We start from the raw sequence: 16,963 nt of genomic DNA, 5'->3' as shown, positions 1-16,963 counted from the left end.
ACTTTATCATAGAGCAAGTCACCAGATCAGTTGATGAGGAAACAGAAAGGCAGAGACGCTTAAACAGTGCACCTAAACATAAACCTCTTACTGTTCATTCATCACAGACACCAGGGAATAGTGAAAAAGACACCTTGCAACAGAGAGTTGAGGGAGATGTTAGAGTAAATCACACGGCATTAATGGAACTAACAACACAGGTCTCTGCTCTCACAAAGAACCTGGAAAAGATGATGAAGCTAACTCCTATTGTTGGAAACCAAATGACTAAGCCACTAACCAATGTTCAAGTTCCAGATACAACTCACTGCGAGCCCAGGTGTGATGATTGCATTAAACGAGAGAGTCAGAACTGCTACCATTGTTTCTACTGTGGTTGGACAAGACACACACACAGGCGGTTGATTGCTTGAAGAAAAGAAGGCAGTCGGGAAACGACAGACGGTCACTGGGAAAGGGACAACCAGTGACCACCTCAAATGATCTGTCCCATGCTAAGGTAAACAGGGTATTCACCCACCGGTCAACTAGAACACTCCCAAAAGAGAATGGATTCTCCAAACAACTCGTAGCACAATTAATTGGAGGAAAATGCCTACTGTCATGTCGGATGAATGGTGTTCCGGTTGACATGTTGATGGATACAGGAGCTCAGGTCAGCATTGTCGGGAAGGCATGGTTAGAAAAGTTTCTACCCAGTGTCTCCATTAGGCACATACAAGATTTACTTTGTGATGACAACTTATCCATTACAGCTGCAAATGGTTCTCTCATTCCATTCATCGGATGGATTGAAGTCTTCCTGGAATTCAAAAGTAGTGGACATGGAAACTCAGCCATTTATGTGCCAATGCTGGTGAGTGACTGCTGTAATGACAATCCAATTCTTGGGTTTAATGTTATCGAAGAATTGATCAGAGAAAACCGTGACCGACCAAACAGCACCCAAAACCTGACTATCTTGCTGAGTGAAGCTATGAAAGTAAGACAGAGTGTAGCGAATAACATTGTCAATGCTGTCAGTCAAGCAACTGACCCAGGAGAAATATTCGATAGTCGTATGGTCAAAGTGGGGAAGAAGGGACTCCAGATTAAAGGAGGCGAGCTCTGTGAAGTCAAATGTAGAATTAGAGCGTGGCCGAAAGGAGGAATCATGTCATTTGAACCACTTCCCGAATATCCAGTTGAGGAAGGACTTGAACTATTTCCTTCAGTGGTAGATGTGCCAAATGGGTTCTCTAAACTGGTGAAGATACCTATATTGAACCGTGCTCAACATGACATCTACCTTCCACCCAGAACAGTATTGGGTACCATTTCTCCAGCAGCTGAGATTCTACCATTGTCTCCAAACAAAGACGATGGAAAGGGAATTGACCAGAAGAAAAGGGTGTTTCATGTAAACCAGTTGAATCAAGTGGACACTGGAAATCAGCTACCCACTAACAAATCTGTTAAGTGGCACCCACCTGTCAATTTGGAAGATCTCTCAGAAGAAGAACAGGAGATAGCGAGACAAATGTTATATGATGAATCAGATGTCTTTGCTCGAGATGAGGGAGACATAGGATGCATCCCTAACCTGAAACTGAGGATAAATCTGAAAGATGAAACTCCTGTCCAGAAACGCTACAATTCGATACCGAAACCCCTATACAAAGAAGTGAAAGAATATATCCAAAACCTTCTTGACCGAGGTTGGGTAACAAAATCTTCTTCCGCATACTCATCACCAGTTGTTTGTGTTCGAAAGAAGGACAGTAGCCTACGACTATGTGTTGACTTTAGGGAGTTAAACCGAAAGACTATCCCAGATAGACATCCACTACCCAGAATACAAGATCTGCTGGATAGCTTAGGAGGATTTACATGGTTCTCAATCCTGGACCAGGGTAGTGCGTATCATCAAGGCTTTGTGCATGAAGACTCCAGACATCTGACGGCTTTCAGCACCCCCTGGGGACTCCTGGAGTGGAACCGTATTCCATTTGGATTAACGAATGCCCCAGCAGCTTTTCAGAGATGCATGGAGAATGTATTAGAGGGCATCAGAGACAAATGTTGTTCTCCATACTTGGATGACGTACTTTGCTACTCCAAAACTTTTCAGGAGCATGTCAATGATATTAGGCAAGTGCTTAGTCGAATGCGTGAGCATGGTATCAAACTTAGACCGAAGAAGTGTGAACTCTTTAAACGACAGATTCGATACCTTGGACGAATGGTGTCAGAAGAAGGCATAAAAATTGACCCAAAAGATCTTGAAGCGGTATTACATTTGAAAAGGAAAGAACCAAAAACAGTGGGAGGAGTCAGATCTTTGTTAGGATTCCTGAGCTACTACAGGTCCTTCATTCAAGATTTCTCTCGACTTGCTAAACCACTGTATGAACTTTTGCAGAACACTGAGAAAGAATCTGCTACATCCATCCCCAAAAACAATCGGATGGAATCTATGAAGAAAAACGGGAACAAAGCACAAGTGCCATCTAAAACACTGATTCAATGGACACCCAAACATCAAGCTGTAGTATCCAGACTGGTGGACATGCTAACCAATCCACCAATTCTAGCATACCCTGATTTTGACTTACCCTTCGTCTTACACACTGATGCTTCCAATGAAGGCCTAGGTGCTGTACTATACCAACGACAAGGAGAAAAACTTCGTGTTATTGGGTTTGGCTCCAGAACATTGACTCCAGCAGAGCGCAATTACCATCTTCACTCTGGTAAACTTGAGTTTTTAGCTCTCAAGTGGGCAGTCTGTGACAAATTCAGAGATTACTTGTACTACGCTCCAACATTCACCGTTTACACAGACAACAACCCATTGACATATGTATTGAGCACTGCCAGACTGAATGCCGTGGGTCATCGCTGGGTTGGCGAGTTGGCCGATTTCCACTTCGATATCAAGTACAAGCCAGGTAAACAGAATGCAGACGCAGATACACTGTCACGATTTCCGGTGGAACTCACGAAGAATCTGAGTGAGTACACAGAGCTTGTACCATCTGAGGTTGTGTCAGCTATGTGGCAAGGGAGCAAAGCTGTTGACGAAGAAGAGGCATTATGGGTGGCTTCATTGACTCTTCACTCAGAAAGTGATGTGGCCGAAGAATTGCTGAAAGGACAGACAATCTGCCCAATGACTCAGGAGAATATCAGAGCATTACAACAAGACGATACCAACATTAGAGAAGTGGTCTGGCTTAAGGAGAACGACTGGATTCCAAACCACAAAGAAAAGGAGAGTATGACCAACAAAACGAGACATTTGATACATGAATGGAATAAACTCAGAGTCGATGAAGGAATCCTCTACCGACACTCTGGAACCCGAAAACAGCTAGTTCTACCAGAAAAGTTAAAACCATTGGTCTTAAGAAATCTTCATGATGACATGGGTCACATTGGTACTGACAAGGTAACCCACCTAGCACGTGAACGATTTTACTGGCCATTTATGCAAAAAGACATTGATGAATATGTGCTGAAGAAGTGCAGCTGCATCAAACGAAAGCGTCCAAATATCACCGAAAGAGCACCTATGGGTTCGATTACTACCAGTTCACCTTTGGAGTTAGTATCCATTGATTATCTTCACTTGGAGAAAAGCAAAGGAGGATATGAGTATATACTTGTAATAGTTGACCATTTCACACGCTTTGCACAAGCGTATCCAACTAAGAACAAATCTGGAAAAACGGCGGCAGAAAAGATCTTTCAAGATTTCATACCACGTTTTGGCTATCCAGAGAAACTCCACCATGACCAAGGAAGAGAATTTGAAAACAACTTATTTCAGACATTGCAACGATTGGCAGGGATTTCTCATTCAAGAACTACTCCATACCATCCACAGGGTAACCCAGTGGAGAGACTGAACCGTACTTTGTTACAGATGCTTCGCACCTTAGAGGAAGAGAAAAAGTCAGATTGGAAAGAACATCTTCCACATATGGTTCATGCATACAATTGCACCAGGCATGAAGCCACAGGATACTCGCCATTCTTTCTATTGTATGGAAGATCTCCTCGTTTGCCAATTGACCTAATGCTCAACCTAAATTTGAAAAAGGAATCAGAAAGTCAACCAACATTTACTCAGAAATGGGCATCTAGAATGCAAGAAGCTTACAAAATCGCATCCAAGAATAGCAAAAAATCATCTGCTAAAGGGAAGAAGTACTATGACAAACAGATAAAAGGAGCACCTCTTCAACCGGGTGATCGGGTCTTAGTACGAAATCTCTTTGAAAGAGGAGGACCTGGTAAACTTCGTTCATACTGGGAAGAATCAGTACACAAAGTGGTAGAAAGAATCAAAGATGGGGCTGTGTACAAAATTCAGCCTGAAAGTGGTAAAAAGACTATTCGAGTACTGCACAGAAATCTTTTACTACCAGTAAATGACCTACCAATTGAAGGACACATTCCAAGAGTACCGATGAAACAAAGACAATCAAGTAACAGAAAGGATACCAGAATGGATGTGGACCAGGAGGAGGAATGTTCAGATGAAGAAAGATGGTATTATCCTTATATACCAGAGACTACAGAAAGTTATGATTGTGTTGTGTCTCAACCAAACTCTCAAAACGTACAGAAAATCCCATTAAGAGTTTCTGCTGAAGAGTTCTATCCTACAACTACCACACCCAATCTTGAACAAGAACAAAATGATGGAACAGTAGTTGGCGACCAAATCTGGGCTACAGACATGGTGGGACTAGACACTGCAGAATTACCCTCATTAAGTCAAGACTTACCTGTGAACCAAGATATGCAAATGGAAAATGATGTTGATGGAGAAGACTCAACTCCTGTCAGAAGATCTACCAGACAAGTTAAGCCTAAAGAGATCTTTACATATGACACACTAGGCCAGCCAAGATACAGACCAAGTCAGGTTCACACCATACAAACTCCTACAATGCTAGCTACTCCCATGACATGCCAGGTAGTTAACGTAGCTCCTTGGTGGCAACAAGTACCTATTTGGGTTACTTAAATCACTAAATAGTGTTCAGATACCAATTGAGTTTAATGTCGGGAGCCATTAACTGAAGGAGGGGAGAGTGTGACGGACTGGGGTTTATATGGTCACAAAACAGACACCCCAAAGCAAAGTACATATTCATTTTTTTTTATATTTCTAAACATGGCCCTTCTATTCTATTAATAACCAGTAGATGGCAGAGAAGGTACACAAACAGAGTCTATATAAGGCCACACACCATGTGACTGGAAATAAAACTACTTCCAGCCATAAAGTCAGTGGTCATATCTCATGCTGTTTGTGTGATTCTTTGCAGTCCACGCCAAGCTGATCACCTTATCTCATCACGTCTACAATCATCGGCTCTCTTAATTCACATTTTGAGGCCGGTAACAAATACAGAGCCTGCTTGGATTGGAGTAACAACCTCTGCCAATCCGAGCAGGCTACATAGAGTAGCCTGCTCGGATTGGCTTTGAGAGAGAGAGAGAGAGGCAAGGGCTGATGATGTTACAGCCTCTGCCAATCCAAGCAGGCGTTGTATTCATTAAAATAATACACCGCTCACCATACTTCCCTGGGTAAATCCATTCACTGACCCCCTACTACTTCACATCCTGCTATTTGCCTTTGAGGTCCCAGGCACACAAGAGGGACAGGTAAATCTGGGACATATGACAGGGGGGTTATTAAATGCATTTTGGTGGACAATTCCCATAGACTGTAACCCAAAAGTGGTATAGGTTTGGTTAGTGAAAAATTCTACTTTCCAGAGTTGTGGCATTCAATAGATCTCTGTTTGTGTTATTATTGTTTGATTTACTTTATGACATATCACAGGATGGCGGATGAGTAGTTGGCATTCTTGCTTTGAGTTTTTTAATGGTTCTAATGTTTTTTTTAAATGGTGTTGCCTCAGAAGGGGGGTAGTCTTATACCGCGAGTATTGCCCAAAACCTATGTTTTCACTTGAAAAATATGGAGTCGTCTTATACGCCCAGTCGCCTTATACGCCGGCAAATACGGTAGGTTCCAGATGATACCCATAGCCTTACCGAATTCTTATTTTTCAAAATTAAAATCATTGTTAATGGGCTTTGTCTGGAACAATAAAAAACCGAGAGTCCCCTTTTCAACATTGAAACGGGAGAAAAAATGTGGGGGGCTAGCTGTCCCCGATATACAAAAATATTACTAATCGATTGTACTGTCGAGAATAGTCGAGTGGGTAAGAGAAAATAAAAAGGGGAAAAGATGGGTAAACTTAGAAGACACATTTAGTAAGGCACAGTTGAATAAGATTGTTTGGAAGCTGCCAAAATACAGGACACTTGACCCGAACATAAATGTTTTGACACGCAATGCACTTAGGGTGTGGGATGGGGTGTATAAGCAATTAAATGGTCAGTATAGTTCCCCACTAATAGCTTTAAAAGAGAATGAATATTTTTTCCCAGGGTTAAAGATAAATGGCGGGAATTGGTTGAAAAAAGAGAGAGCACAAGTGAGAGACATTATAAAAGATGGGAAGATTTTGTCATTGCACGAATTAAAACCTAGAGGGGAATTAGGAAGGATAGATGGATGGCGGTAGCTCCAGCTGGCGCACTTCGTTAAAAGCTTACCGCAACCATTAAGGCTCGGTTCACACAGGGGCGACACGACTTCAGGACGACTTTGTGAGGCAACTTGGAGACGACTTGAACACGACTTTTAGACACAGGCCAGGCGACTTTTGCCGTGGCCAAATGAGCTCTGAAGGGGGTACTCCACGCCAAATTTCTGAAAAAAAATTGGCGTGGGTTCCCCCTCCGAGAGCATACCAGGCCCTTAGGTCTGGTATGGATTCCAAGGGTAACCCCCTACGCCAAAAAAACGGCGTGGGGGTCCCCCCCAGACCCTTATCCGAGCACGTTACCCCGTGCGGCCCCCCCACCCCAAAGCACCTTGTCCCCATGTTGATGAGGACAAGGGCCTCTTCCCGACAACCCTGGCCATTGGTTGTCGGAGTCTGCGGGTGGGGGGCTTATCGGAATCCAGGAGCCCCCTTTAATAAGGGGGCCCCCGGATACCGGCCCCCCACCCTATGTGAATGAGTATGGGGTACAATGTACCCCTACCCATTCACCTGTAAAATAAAGTAAAGTACAAAGTTCTTCTGTCGCCGCCACCGCCGCCTTCCGTTCTTCTTCTTCTTCTCCTAGAGATCTTGACTCGACGTTCTCTCCGGCTGCAATGCCAGGGACGCGTTGCGCTGCCACTTATATAGGGACAAGGGGCAGTGTCACATGGGTTGATGTCACATGGGTTGATGTCACCTGGTGACCCCGCCCCCTTACGATGTCACAGTCCCGGAGGATGCTGGGACTGTCGCCATGTGACATCAACCCATGTGACATCAACCCATGTGACACTGCCCCTTGTCCCTATATAAGTGGCAGCGCAGCGCGTCCCTGGCATTGCGGCCGGAGAGAACGTCGAGTCAAGATCTCCAGGAGAAGAAGAAGAAGAACGGAAGGCGGCGGCGGCGGCGACAGAAGACCGGGCCACCGCCTGTAAAAGAGCTATAAGAAGGCGCGGTGGCCCGGCAGAAGAACCGAAGAGGGGGACAAGACCCCCGAAGTCGGAAGAAGAGGCCGCGGCGACGAAGAAGAATGCCGGGCTCCTCCGCTAGTAAAAGAGCTACAAGAAGATAGCGGAGGAGTCCGGCGAGAAGACCCTCGAAGACGGAAGACCCCCGGAGCTGTGCAATAAATTATTTTATCTTGTGTGTTGTGTTTTTTTTTGTACTTTATTTTACAGGTGAATGGGTAGGGGTACATTGTACCCCATACTCATTCACATAGGGTGGGGGGCCGGGATCTGGGGGCCCCCTTATTAAAGGGGGCTCCCGGATTCCGATAAGCCCCCCGCCCGCAGACCCCGACAACCAACGGCCAGGGTTGTCGGGAAGAGGCCCTTGTCCTCATCAACATGGGGACAAGGTGCTTTGGGGTGGGGGGGCCGCACGCCCCCCCTCCCCCAAGGCACCCCCCCATGTTGAGGGCACGCGGCCTGGTACGGCTCAGGAGGGGGGGCGCCCGCTCGTCCCCACCTCCTTTCCTGGCCGGCCGGGTAGCGTGCTCGGATGAGGGTCTGGTGTGGATCTGGGGGGGACCCCCACGCCGTTTTTTCGGCATAGGGGGTTCCCCTTGGAATCCATACCAGACCTAAGGGCCTGGTATGCTCTCGGAGGGGGAACCCACGCCAATTTTTTTTTCAGAAATCTGTCGTGAAGTTCCCCCTTCAGAGCTAATAATTCTGTCAAAGTCTCTTCCGTATAGACAGAGATCCGACTTGGAGGTGACCTCCATTGAAATCAATGGGTACAAGTCGCCTACAAGTCGGATTGAAGTAGTACAGGAACTTCTTTTGAAGTCGGAGGTGACTTCAGTAGCGTGCATTAAGACTGCTCTAATTCACTTACATTGATTTTTAAATGTTGTCCGACCTGAGGCGACTAGGGGCGACCTGAAGTCGGATCGCAGTCGCCCCTGTGTGAACCGAGCCTAAGAACTGAAGAGGAGTTGTCGCAGTTGGAGCGATTATGTCTGACAGATAACCCGAAAGGAATTATCTCCAGGTTGTATAAGCTCCTGTCTGGGGGAAGTGGGCTGGAGGGCCCGCCATTCATACAGAGATGGGAAAGGGAATTAGGGGCACAATGTGATAAAACCACCCAGGGAATTTTTTTAAAACTAATATATAGATAGGCGTCCGACAGCAACACTGCCGAAATGAACTACAAATGTATATCTAGATGGTACGCCACGCCAGACAAAGTTTGCAAATACCAACTAAGCAAGTCAGGGGACTGTTGGCGAGGATGTAAGGTTGCGGGAACAATGACTCATCTGTGGTGGAGTTGTCCTAAAATTAACAAATATTGGAAAAAGATTTTATATTACATAAAAGAAATAACTAATATAACAATCCCAGAAGACCCATGGATAGTTTTATTCCATGGCACCAAAGGGGAGGTAAAAAAATATCAAGAGTCACTGATCCCGCATCTCTTAAATGCCGCAAAAAGATTGATACCTAAGAATTGGCAAGACGAAGAAAGTCCACCAATCTGGGAGTGGATAGATGCAGTAGAAGAAACTTATCGCATGGACAGGCGAAGCGATTGCAATGATGATAAGAGATTGGTAACAACAGACAAATGGCAAAAGTGGAAAAATTACAAAAAAACATGGAGCTATGCAGAGCATATAAGAATATAACCGGAAAACAGGAAAGATAGAAATGGAATTCATTTCTCACGTAAAGACGGAACAGATGAGGACGGGGGAGGTTGGGGGGCTGGGGGGGAAAGTAGCAGAGGATGGAGAGAGATGGGTTAACATGAACATTTTTGAGATTGTCCTTTTTGTTCTTTGTTTTTTTTGTTTTTTTGTATTAAAATAAAGGATTAAAAAAAAAGAAGAAAAAAAAGAAAGAAGGGAAAAAGGAAAAAAACAAAAAAACAAAACAGGGATTGGATACGAGTAAGGCTACAATGATGTGAAGGCGAGGAGGGCAGAAATGAATGAAAAGTTGATTGGGGCCTCTCAAAAAAATTTGCTGAAGTAGCATAAAAACAAAACAAAAAAAACAATGGTAAAGCAGGATGGAGAATAGGACCTTGAGACAGAATGTCCTCTCGTAACCGACGACGCCATGGGGCGTCCCCCACCAGGCGAACTAGGTCTGCGTACCAGGGACACTGGGGCCAATCTGGGCAATCAGTATTACTAGAATCCCCTCGGCCTCCACTCTGCGGAGCAGACGTGGTAACAGTTTCAGCGGAGGAAAGGCATAGCTCAGCTGGTACTGATTCCACGTAGCCACCAACGCGTCTGACGCTTCTGCCCATAAATCTCTTGTCCTGGACACGAATCTCGGCACCTTCCAATTGAGACGGGAGGCCAGAAGATCCACATCTGGTGTGTCCCATCGCAAGCACAGTAGCCAGAACACCTCCCTAAGCCAGACTTAGGTAATCCACCTGCCAGTTCTCCACTCCCAGGATTTAAATGGCCGTCAGGGCCGGTACATGACGCTCTGCCCACTGAAGAATGTGAGTGACCTCCCGTGCGGCGGCCGAGCTTCTTGTTCCTCCTTGGTGATTGACGTATGCCACCGCTGTGGCGTTGTCTTACTGGATCCTGATCGGACGCCCTCCAAGTATTATCGACCATGTGGAGAGGCATAGCCTGATCACTCTCAGCTCAAGCACATTGATCAGCAGCTTGGATTCCTCTTCCGACCAGAGGCCCTGGGTTGACTGAACTCCCATTACTCCACCCCAGCCGGTTAGGCTGGCGTCTGTTGTGATCACTGTCCACTGTAGCAGTAGGAACGACTTCCCAGACCGAAGTGCCGGGGACCTCAGCCACCAGAGCAGGGAGTCCCTGACTGACTGACTCACCTGAATCTGCCGATCCAGGGATAATGGAGATTTGTCCCAATTCGTCAAGATCTCCTTCTGCAAAACTCTCGTGTGAAACTGGGCATATGGTACTGCCTCGAAGGAGGCCACCATGAGCCCCAGGACTCACATGCAGAAGCGTAGCGACGCCCACCTGCGGTTCATCAGCAGTTTTACCGGGGCTCTGAGAGTTTGCAGCTTGTCTGAAGGGAGATAGACCCTCGCTTCCATGGAGTCCAGCAGTATGCCTAGGTACTCCAAATGCTGAGTCGGTTCAATCACCAAATTTTTTAGGTTTAACAGCCACCCAAATTCATGCAGGGTCTGCATGGTGATCGCCACATCCTCCTCTAACTCTGAGGCAGAAGATGCTCTCAGGAGGAGATTGTCTAGGTAACCCACGATTGCGATTCCACGTTGTCGCAGCAACGCCAAAACAGGAGCCAATACCTTGGTAAAGACTCGGGGGGGCTGATGCCAAGCCAAAGGGGAGAGCCACAAACTGGTAGTGGGCTTCCCCAACTGCAAACCACAGAAACCTCTGATGCCAAAGGCATATGGGTATGTGCAGGTACGCATCCTGGATTTCCAAAGACGACAGGGAGTCCCCTTGATGGAGTGCGACTACTGAGCAAACTGATTCCATTCTGAACCTCTGTACTTTTACAAAGTAATTTAGGGCTTTTAGGTTAAAAATTGGACGTACCCCTTTCTTTTTGGGGACTACAAACCGATTTTACCTCTGGAAACGTTACGACTCCAGAACAGGTACTAATCACCTCTATCTTGTAGCCTGAGGAAATCAGATCGCAGACCCATTGGTCGGACAGCAGAGAGGCCCACCGTGTTGCGGGCGGGGCAAACCTTCATGCGGTAGCACTTTTGCTCGCAGCCTTGTTAGGCTTGCGGTTCCGGGGACTCTTTTGTCTTTCAGAGGTTGTCCTGTCAGGCTGGGAATGCTTAGCCGAAGCCCCGGGCGGATGAAAAAGCCGATTGTGAGCAGAAAAAGAGGGTCCTGGCCTACGGCATGGCTCCTTAGCCTTCCTGGCCTGTGGGAGTAGTGTACTCTTACCATCTGTGGCATTTTTAATAATGTGATCTAATGAGGCTCCAAAGAGCCATTTGCCAAGGAAGGGAAGATCCGTCAAGGCTTTTTTGGATGCCTGGTCAGCTGACCAGCATTTTAGCCAAATCAGGCGCATCAGCACCACTGCTGACACTGAAGCCCTGGATAACAGAGGATCCAGGGCTGTGTCACAAACATACTTAAGGCCTTGCACTAACTGGTCTGCTAGTGCCATGCAGAGAGTAGAAGCCTGTTGCTCCCCCAATTTGCGGTGCAAAATTTTACCCACTCAGTAAGTGTTTGTGACACCAGTGCGGATGCCAGTACTGGTTGCATTGCTGAACCCATTGCCTTGGCCTTCCTGTCTGTGGGGTCCTTAAAGGTAGGAATCCCCTCTACCAGGATCGTGGTTACTTTGTTTAACCTGGATACTGGGGTGTCCACGACTGGAGGAGCCGACCACTTTTTGAGAAAGCTCTCCTCAAAGGGGTAACGCATCGCCATGTATTTGGGGACTGAAAGGTCCGCTGCGGACGACCCCATTCCTTGTATATGAACTTATCGAAATAAGTCAGATACGGGAACACCTTAGGGGTATGGGCTGGCTTATGGGACCCAAAAGGGACCGCTACATCAGCAGAGGGATCTGCTGGCTCCTGAGTTTTCAGGGTATCATGCAGAGGTGTGATAAGTGCTACAAAAAGTGCTTTATCGTGCATGAACCCGGAAGGGGAATCATCCTCACTGTCCTGGTCAGCGTCGTCTGAAACGACAGAACAGGGGTCACCAGCCTCAGCGGGTCCAAAGTCTGCATCAGAGCTCTCCCCGGAGGATGGGGGGAGGGGCCATTTTTTACCACCTTTACGCCCACGCACTGCCTCCATCTTGGCAATGAACGAATTAAGGACCGCCGACAAAGCGTCCAGAGGCATTGCACTGTCTGCAGGCAAGCCAATTGTAATTGCCTGGATTTCGGGGGAAGAAACACCAGTTTTTTAAGTCATGCTGATCCTACCCTGTCTACCACCTGTTGGGGACTTAGGACAGTGATGGTCCCACCCTCCTAACTGCTGCTGGCTGAGGGGCTCCTCTCACAGGAGTCACCACCCTGACCAAGTTCTGCGCAATCCAGCTAGGTGTGTCTGTGTCCTGTGTCAGCTCCCAGATGCATAAGAGACCAAATCACTATGTGCTGAACTCTACTGAATAGCACTGAAGCTGAAAAACGTGTTCAGGCTTCAACAAAATGGCCACCGAGTGTCCAGTATAAAGGACATAATCACAGGGAAAATGGCCGCCGGACTACGGGAAAAAGGAGACAGAGCATGCTGCTCCCTGGTCACACCAAAAATGGCCACCGAGCACTGTATGCAATGAAGAACAGTGAAAAAACAGGCAGAGAAATGGTGGTAAAACAGCGCTACAGCGATCAGCAGACACAACCTCCAGACACCTCAGGGGAGAGACCTACACACATCCAGGGCACAACTATCCAGTGCAGCCCCCCCCAGGTGAGAGCCCCCCAGGGAGCCCCTGTCTATGGCACACACCGCTCAGCAGCCCATGCAGCATCCCCCACAGGGAAGGGGGGGTGGAGGGAAGACGGGGACAGGGAGAGAAGAGAGGGAGGTGAGGGACCCCCGAATCGACCTCCCATGGAATGCCCAGCTGCTCATCCCCACCCAGCCGGCTGTTGATAGCAGATCACAGGATCTTTAATCTTGCGCAAAAAGCAAAACTTTTGCAGAAAAACCCACGAACCGATGGGCCCACAGGGTTCCTAGGTCCTTCTCCTTCACTAGGCAGAAAAAAAAACTGAGGCTGCAGTAGCAGGCTGAGGGGTTGTTACCTAAGGGACCGCCCCTTGGGCAGAACTATAAAGCTCTAGTTTTATTATTACATGTTAACATGTTATGCCTAGTCCTCTCGTGCAGGTGGTGTAACAACCCAATGGTCTAAGAAAGGAGCTGTATCAGTCGGTGAACGTAAGAGAAATATAATTTATATACTCTAGCAGACCACTTTTCAATGTCTGAACATGGACTTTGAAGAGCTGCTTGGAACTCTAAAACCCCATAATGCTCTGCTAGGGAGGGGAGAAGCCCCTTGGTTGCTGGCCCTAGCCAACTCCCTCCTATCCCTCTATAGTAGTCATCTACTGTGCTAACAGCTTCAAGATCCAATGGCGGGGCAAGGAAGGTTGGGGGGGGGGGGGGGGGGGTTGGTTGGAGGGGAGGATCATTGAAGCTTGTGTCTAAGTTGGCTGCTATTGGCAAATAAAGTTACTTTGTTGTGCGCCGACATCTGGGCACCTGTATATTATCATTTTTTAAGCCCCTAAGTTTGCTTTAATACAATAAAGACACAAAATACTGGCCTTCTAATGCAAGCTTCTGTCTTGAAAGGAGAGAGACTTCCTTAATGCAATAAGACAATATTCACATTTTCAGCAGCTCCTTGACGTCGGATCACCAGGACGTGTGGGAGAGGGATCTTTCAGATTTCCTCTCCACAGCGCCCCTAGGAGGCTCCTTAACAAAAAAGATCAGCAGCAGAACAGCTATAAGGCCCAGTCCTGGGGTGACCTGAAAATACCAAGAAACAGCAAACACTGGCAATAAGAAATGGAGACAAATGACAAAGGCACTGCACAAAATTTATAAGCCACTTGTTGACCAGTATAAATTTCAAATCTGTTAAAGAGGAACTGCAGTCTGCTCACATAATTTGTAATAAAAATGTCTTTGCCATTCTGAAGCTTCCCTCCAACCACTTTGCATATTATTTTATATATACTGTGACTCTGTACTTGCCAAATATGCTGCAGAAATCTCCCTCCAGAGTCTGGCTGCATCCATTTTGACTGTGGCCGCTGCCTGTTCACTTACTGGATTTACACAGACACACCCCTTCAGCTCTGCAGCTCTCATTGGCTCTCTTATGACTCACCCCCCCCCCCCCCCCCCTTCCTGGCAAACTCTCACGAGAGTGAGACAGAGTGATGTGCATGATGTTATAAGCCTAGGCTAATGACCAAAAAGGAAGTGGGCTGTATAAGGTATTTACTAACAGAAAAAAATGTTTTACTATCCAAAGTTAAAACAACAAGGGCAGAAGATTTAATAGATGGAAAAATGAAAAACGACTGAAGGTCCGCTTTAATGTGGATCTATTGCCAATTCAATGCTGCCCGTCGCAGTAATTCATTTCCACCAGTAGATGTCGTCATCATTCTACCCACTTTTCTAAGCCCAGACTATCATGGACATATAGCTGAGATTTGGATAGTGTGGAAGGATTAGAACCCCTGCCAGAATGTACCACTATCCGCCAACTTGGAGGAAGGGCCAAGCAATGGGATGAGGACTGACTGAGCATTGCTACTCCAATACATCATAACAGTTATCATACCACAGCCAGCATCAATATGCTGTCTCCCATGACTCTTATTATGGCCATTTAATTATTCTATTATTGATTAATAATACAGTTGGGATAGGCTTTGTCTTCATTAACCACTTTTACCCCCAGAAGGATTTACCTCCTTCCAGACCAGAGCGTTTTTTGCGATTCGGCACTGCGCCGCTTTAAATGACAATTGCGCGGTCGTGCGAGGTGGCTCCCAAACAAAATTGACGCCCTTTTTTTCCCACAGAGCTTTCTTCTGGTGGTATTTGATCACCTCTGCAGTTTTTATTTTTTGCACTATAAACAAAAAAATAGCGAAATTTTGAAAAAAAAAACGCATTATTTTTTACTTTTTGCTATAATAAATATCCCCCAAAAATATATAAAAAACATTTTTTTCCCTCAGTTTAGGCCGACACGTATTCTTCTACATATTTTTGGTAAAAAGAAGAAAATAATCGCAATAAGCGTTTATTGATTGGTTTGCGCAAAAGTTATAGCGTCTACAAAATAGAGGATAGTTTTATGGCATTTTTATTAATTTTTTATTTTTTTTACTAGTAATGGTGGCGATCAGTGATTTTTATCGTGACTGCGAAATTTTGGCGGACACAAGGGACAAATTTTGACACATTTTTGGGACCATTGGCATTAATACAGTGATCGATGCTATAAAATTGCATTGATTACTGTAAAAATGTCACTGGCAGTGAAGGGGTTAACCACTAGGTGGCAGTGTAGGGGTTAAGTGTTCCTAAGGGTGTGTTTCTAACTGTATGGGGGCGTGGCTGTGTGTGACACCAAACTGATCGCTGCTCCTGATAACAGGGAGTGGATAATCAATGTGCTGTTACTAGGTAGAACGGGAAGATGCTGTTTACATCGGCATCTCCCCGTTCTTTGAGCTCCGTGACACGATCGTGGGTATCCCTGCGGCAATCGAGTTAGCGGGACCTGAGACCACGGTCACTGAGCTCTCGGCAGGCGTGTGCGGTGGGAAATTTAAAGTAACGTACACGTACGTTACTTTGCCCAGCCTGCCATTCTGCCGACATATATGTGCAGGAGTCGGTTGGGAACCGGTGAACAGTTCCTCCATTCTTGGTAGCGGTTTAATTTGTTTGTCCTTTTTGTGTCCCAAGGGTGACGCCCTCGATTCAATGCTTGTCTATAGGTCCAAAGCAAATACACTAAATTTTTAAAGTAGAGGTCCGCCCATTGTTTCAAAAATGAAAAGTCAGCAGCTGCTGACTTTTAATAAATTGGACACTTACCTGTCCTGGAGTCCAGCGATGTCGGCACCCGCAGCTGATGTTTCCATTGCAGGTAAGGGGACCGCGTGAGGCTCCGCTTTTCTCTCCTATTGGCCCAACGGTGGGGGAAGGAGGAGGGAACCGAGCGGTGACGTCAAGGACAACGGTGCAGGCTCCCGGAAGTGGGGACAGGATCCTTGTGAAAGATGGGTATCCCCCCCCGAAAGGTGGCAAATGTGGCACTGGAGGGGGGGGGGTGTGTGAAATCAGGTGAGTGGAAGTTCCACTTTTTGGTGGAACTCTGCTTCAAGGAAGCCTTGGTCTATGACTATGTTCACTGCGATACCCTTTTTTGTTAGCATCTAGGGATGAGCCGAACACCCCCCGATTCGGTTCAGACCAGAACTTTCGAACGGACCAAAAATTCATGCGAACTTTAGAACCCCATTGAAGTCTATGGGACTCGAACGTTCAAAATAAAAAGTGCTAATTTTAATGGCTAATATGCAAGATATTGTCCTAAAAAGGGTTTTGGGATCTGGCTCCTGCTCCAGGGGACATGGATCAATGCCAAAATTGTATTTAAAAATGGCAGTTTTTTCGGTCGCACTGATTTTAATGACGATTAAAGTGAAAAAAAAGTGAAATATTCCTTTAAATATCATGCCTGGGGGTGTCTATAGTATGCCTGTGAAGTGGCACGTGTTTCCCATGTTTAGAACAGTCCCTGCACAAAATGACATTTAACCACTTTCAGACCGGACCATTTTGCTGGTCAA

General features: G+C 46.3%; 1 pseudogene; it reads right to left on the bottom strand.

The window, feature by feature from the left end:
• LOC143998044 (protein spinster homolog 1-like) overlaps positions 1–16,963 on the bottom strand; it is a 101,521-nt pseudogene that overhangs the window by 26,668 nt on the left and 57,890 nt on the right.

The sequence above is a fragment of the Lithobates pipiens genome, unplaced genomic scaffold, assembly GCF_037356315.1.
Source record: "Lithobates pipiens isolate NorthernLeopardFrog02 unplaced genomic scaffold, aLitPip1_a1.2 Scaffold_19, whole genome shotgun sequence".
NCBI classification, from domain to species: Eukaryota; Metazoa; Chordata; class Amphibia; order Anura; family Ranidae; genus Lithobates; species Lithobates pipiens.
The sequence above is the reverse complement of the archived record's forward strand: the minus strand, read 5'-3'. Positions and strand labels throughout refer to the sequence as shown.